The sequence below is a fragment of the Phoca vitulina genome, unplaced genomic scaffold (genome assembly GCF_004348235.1).
Source record: "Phoca vitulina isolate PV1807 unplaced genomic scaffold, GSC_HSeal_1.0 scaffold168, whole genome shotgun sequence".
Taxonomy (NCBI): Eukaryota; Metazoa; Chordata; class Mammalia; order Carnivora; family Phocidae; genus Phoca; species Phoca vitulina.
This window is the reverse complement of record NW_022589871.1, coordinates 19,708-25,177: the sequence shown is the minus strand read 5'-3', so window position 1 is coordinate 25,177 and position 5,470 is coordinate 19,708. Positions and strand designations below refer to the sequence as shown.

The following is a 5,470-nucleotide window of genomic DNA, read 5'->3' as shown; positions in this document are numbered from 1 at the left end:
CTGGATCATAGGGTAGTTCTGTTTTGAATTTTTTGAGGAACCTCCATACTATTTGCCACAGTGGCTGCACCAGTTTGCATTCCCAGCAACAGAGTAAGAGGGTTCCCCTTTCTCTGCATCCTTGCCAAAACCTGTTGTTTCCTCTGCTGTTAATTTTAGCCATTCCTCTGTTGTTAATTTTAGCCATTCTGACATTCTGATATCTCATTGTGGTTTTGATTTGCATTTCCCTGCTGATGAGTGATATTGAGCTTCTTTTCATGTGTCTGTTGGCCATCTGTATGCTTTCTTTGGAGAAATGTCTATTCACATCTTCTGCCCATTTTTTAATGTATTATTTGGAGTTTTTTTGGTGTTGAGTTGTAGAAGTTCTTTTTATATTTTGGACACTAACCCTTTATCAGATATGTCATTTGTGAATATTTTCTCCCATTCTGTAGATTGCCTTTTAGTTTTGTTGGTTATTTCCTTTGTGGTGCAGAAGCTTTTTATTTTGATGTAGTCCCAATAGTTTATTTTTGTTTTTGTTTCCCTTTCATCAGGAGACATATTTAGAAGATATTGTTATGGTCAATGTCAGAGAAATAACTGCTGCCTGTGCTCTTTTTCAAGATTTTTTTTTATGGTCTCAGGTCTAATATTTAATTTCTTAACCTATTTTGAGTTTATTTTTGTGTATGACTGAAGAAAGTGGTCCAGTTTTATTCTTTTGCATGTAGCTGTCCAGTTTCCCCTGCACCATTTATTGAAAAGACTCTCTTTTCCCCATTGCATATTCTTGCCTTCTTTGGCAAAGATTAATTCACCATATAACTGTGGGTTTATTTCTAGGCTTTCTATTCTGTTCTATTGATCTGTGTCTATTTTTGTGCCAGTACCATACTGGTTTTTGTTTTGTTTTGTTTTCCCAAGGAGTTTATTTGGGCAGACCTGGGGACAGGGAGGCTCTGCATCTAAAATATAGTGTTGGGCCTCTTGGTGGTGAAGCATGGCTTGTACTGGTGACATAGGACTCGGTGGGGGCAGTGGGACCTTGATCTGGGAGTCATGGAACTGCTTGACTGCCAGTTAGCAGCACTTGCTGGCTGCAATCTCATCCACCTTCATGATCTGGATCGAGTGGGCCCATGCACAGTGCTGGGCACCCGTGTCTCAGTAACACTGGGTGACAGCATGTGTAGTGGTCAGGTCCTGGTACTCCCAGCACATGTTGTGGGTGCCACTCTGGGAGTCATAGCACAGCCAGATACCAAAGTTCTTTACCTGCAGGGGGGATTTCTCAAACACCTGTCCACAGACAATTTCCCCTGAAGACTTTTTCATCTTCTCATCTTCTTCAACTGAGACATAAAGTACCAGAAGCAGGACTTGGTGACATCATGATTAGGTGCAAAGATTTGCCTGTGATAGAGGGGTGGATTATGGCATTTGGGGTTGGCAGACAGTACCCCACCACCATGTACTCTCACAGTGTGCCCAAGGCCCTTATGGCACACTCTCCACTCTCATTGCCCCCCATTAAAGAACCATATTGTTTTGATTACCACAGCCTTGTAATATAACTAAAGTCTGGAATTGTGATAGCTCTAGTTTTGTTTTTCTTTTTCAAGATTGCTTTGGCTATTTGGGGATTTTGTGGTTTCACACAATTTTAGGATTGTTTTTTCTAGCTCTGTGAAAAAAAAATGCTGTTGGTATTTTGATAGGGATTCCATTAAATCTGTAGATTGCACTGGGTAGTAGAGACATTTTAACAATATTTGCTCTTCCAATCCATGAGCATGGAATGTCTTTCTATTTCTTGGTGTCATCTTCAATTTCTTTCATCAGGGTTTTATAATTTTCAGAGTAAAGTTCTTTCACTTCTTTGATTAGGTTTATTCCTAGGTATTTTATTATTTTTAGTGCAATTGTATATGGGATTGTTTTCTCAATTCACTTTCTGCTGCTTTATTATTAGTATATAGAAATGCAATGAATTTCTGTACATTCATTTTGTATCCTGCAATCATACTGAATTCACTTATCAGTTCTAGTAGTTTTTTTGGTGGAGTCTTTAGGGTTTCCACACATTGTATCATGTCATCTGCAAAGAGTAAAACTTTTACTTCTTCAAAAAACTTTTTACTTTTTCAAAAAAGTTTGAGAAGAATAAGTATTAACTTTTCTTTAAATGTTTGATAGAATTCACCTGTGAAGTCATCTGGTCCTGGCTTTTGTTTGTTGGGAGTTTTTTGATTACTGATTCAATTTCATTGTTGACAACTGGTCTGTTCAAATTTTCTATTTATTCCTTTTTCAGGTTTGGTAGGTTATATGTTTCTAGGAATTTATCCATTTCTTCTAGGTTGTCTAGTTTGTTGGCATATAACTTTTCAAAAAATTCCCTTACAATCCTTTGTATTTCTGTGATGTTGGTTATTTCTTCTCTTTTGTTTCTGATTTTGAGTATTTGAGTCCTCTCTCTTTCCCTCTCTCTTTCTCTTTCTTTTTTCCTCTCTCTTTTTGATGAGTCTGGCTAGAGGTTTATCAGTTTTGTTGATAGCCAAACTGTGGAAAGAGCCGAGATGCCCTTCAACAGATGAATGGATAAAGAAGAAGTGGTCCATATATACAATGGAATATGACTCAGCCATCAGAAAGGATGAATACCCAACTTTTACATCAACATGGATGGGACTGGAGGAGATTATGCTAAGTGAAATAAGTCAAGCAGAGAAAGTCAATTATCATATGGTTTCACTTATTTGTGGAACATAAGGAATAGCATGAAGAACATTAGGAGAAGGAAGGGAAAAATGAAGGGGGAGAATCAGAGGGAGAGATGAACCATGAGAGACTATGGACTCTGAGAAACAAACAGGGTTTTAGAGGGGAAGGGGGTGGGAGGATGCATTAGCCCAGTGATGGGTATTAAGGAGGGCACATACTGCATGGAGCACTGGGTATTATATGAAAACAATGAATTGTGTATCTCTACATCAAAAACTAATGATGTATTGTATGGTGACTAACATAACATAATAAAATTTAAAAAAATTGTTGATCTTTTCAGAGAACCAGCATCTAGTTTCATTGATCTGTTTTTTGTTTGTTTTTTAGTTTCTATATCATTTATTTCTGCTCTCTTCTTTATTATTTTCTGCCTTCTGCTGGTTTTTGGTTTGTTTGCTCTTTTTTTTCTAGCTCCTTTAGGTATAAGGTCAAGTTATTTATTTGAGATTTTTCTTGCTTCTTGAGGTAGGCCTGTATTGTTATAAACTTCCCTCTTAGAACCACTTTTGGTGCATCCCAAAGATTTTGGACTATTGTCTTTACATTTTCATTTCTCTCCATGCAATTTTTGACTTCTGCTTTGATTTCCTGGTTGACCCATTCATCCTTCAGTAGCATGTTATTTAACCTCCATGGATTTGTGGTCTTTCCAGATTTTTTTCTTATACTTGACTTCTAGTTTCGTAGTGTCATGGTCAGAAAAGATGCTTGGTATTACTTCAATTTTTGAATTTGTTAAGACTTGTTTTGTGGCCTCATATGCGATCTATCCTGGACAATGTTTCATGTGCACTTGAAAAGAATGTGTATTCTGCTTTTTAGGATGGAATTTTCTGAATATGCCTGTTAAATCCATCTGGTGCAGTGTGTCATTCAAAGCCACTGATCCTTGTTGATTTTCTATTTAGATGATCTGTCCTTTGATGTAAAAGAGGTGTTCAAGTCTGTTATTATTACTGTATCATTATCAATTAGTTCTTTATATCTGTTATTAACTGTTTACTATATTTGGGTGCTCCTGTGTTAGGTGCAAAAATACTTACAATTGTTATGTCTTCTTTCGTTGTCCCTTTAATGATTATATAGTGTCCTTCTTTGCATCTGCTTAGAGACTTGGGTTTTTTTTTTTAATTTTTTTTTAAATTTTTAAAAATTTATTCATTTGTGAGAGAGAGAGAGAGAGAGCAAAAGCACAAGCAGAGGGGAGGATCAAAGGGAGAGGGAGAAGTAAACTCTCTGCTGAGTGGAGAGCCCAATGTGGGGCTCAATCCCAGGACCCAGGGATCACAACCTGAGCCGAAGGCAGATGTTTAACTGACTGAGCCACCCAGGTACCCCAAAGTCTTTGTTTTAAAGTGTATTTTGTCTGATATAAGTATTACCACCCTGGATTTCTTTTCACATCCATTTTCATGATAAATGTTTCTCCACCCACTCACTTTCAATCTGCATGTATCTTTAGGTCTGAAATGAATCTCTCATAGGCAGCATACAGATGGATCTTCTATTTTTTTAAGATTTTATTTATTTACTTGAGAGAGAGCAAGGGCGAGAAAGAGAGCACAGAGGAAGAGGGAGAAGCAGACTTCCTGCTGAGCAGGGAGCCTGATGTGGGGCTCAATCTCAGGACCCTGAGATCATGACCCCAGCCGAATGCAGACACTTAACAGGCTGAGCTACCCAGATGCCCCAAGATGGGTCTTCTTTTTAAATCCATTCCATCACCCTATGTCTTTTGATTAGAGCATTTAGTCCATTTACATTCAAAGTAATTATTGATAGGTATGTATTTATTTCCATTTTGTTACTTGTTTCATGGTTGTTTTGTAGATTTTCTCTGTTCCTTTCTTCTCTGGCTCTCTTCTCTCACCATAGGTTGGCTTTCTTTAGTGATATACTTGGCTTCCTTCCCCTTCATTTTTTTTTTTTTAAAGATTTTATTTATTTATTTGATACACAGAGAGAGAGAGAGAGGAATCACAAGTAGGCAGAGTGGCAGGGAGCGGCAGAGGGAGAAGCAGGTTCCCTGCTGAGCAAGGAGCCCAATGTGGGACTCGATCCCAGGACCCTGGGATCATGACCCGAGCCAAAAGCAGACACTTAATGACCGAGCCACCCAGGCGCCCCCCCCTTCATTTTTTGCATATCGATCACTGGTTTTTGATTTGTTACCATTAGGTTTGTATATAACATCTTCTGCATATGGCAGGCTATATTAAAGTTATGGTTGTTAAATTTGAACCCATTCTTTACTCTCCCCCCAACATTTTAGGTATATGGTGTCATACTTTACATCCTTTTATTTTGTGAGTCCCTTGACTAGTTTTTACAGATATAGTTGTTTTGTTTGTTTAGTAGTTTGTTTTTAATGCTTTTGTGTTTCTTACTTTTCTTACTCTTACTTATGGCTTTTCATTTCCACTTAAAGAGTGCCCTTTAACATTTCTTTTAGGGCTGATTTAATGTTCATGAACTCCTTTAGCTTTTGTTTTTCTGTGAAACTCTATCTCTCCTTCTATTCTGAAAAATGACCTTTCTGGATAGAGTATTCTTGGTTGTAATTTTTTTTTTTCCCTTTCAGCACTTTGAATATATCATGCCACTGTCTTCTGGTCTGTAAAGTTTCTGCTGAAAAATCCACTGATAGCCTTATGGGGTTCCCCTTGTATGTAGTTGTCTCCTTTTCTCTTATTGC

General features: G+C 37.6%; 1 pseudogene; it reads right to left on the bottom strand.

Annotated features, from left to right (window-relative positions):
• Nucleotides 1-953: 953 nt before the first annotated feature.
• Nucleotides 954-1,519, bottom strand: LOC116628996 (annotated as a pseudogene).
• Between the last annotated feature and the right edge of the window lie 3,951 nt (nucleotides 1,520-5,470).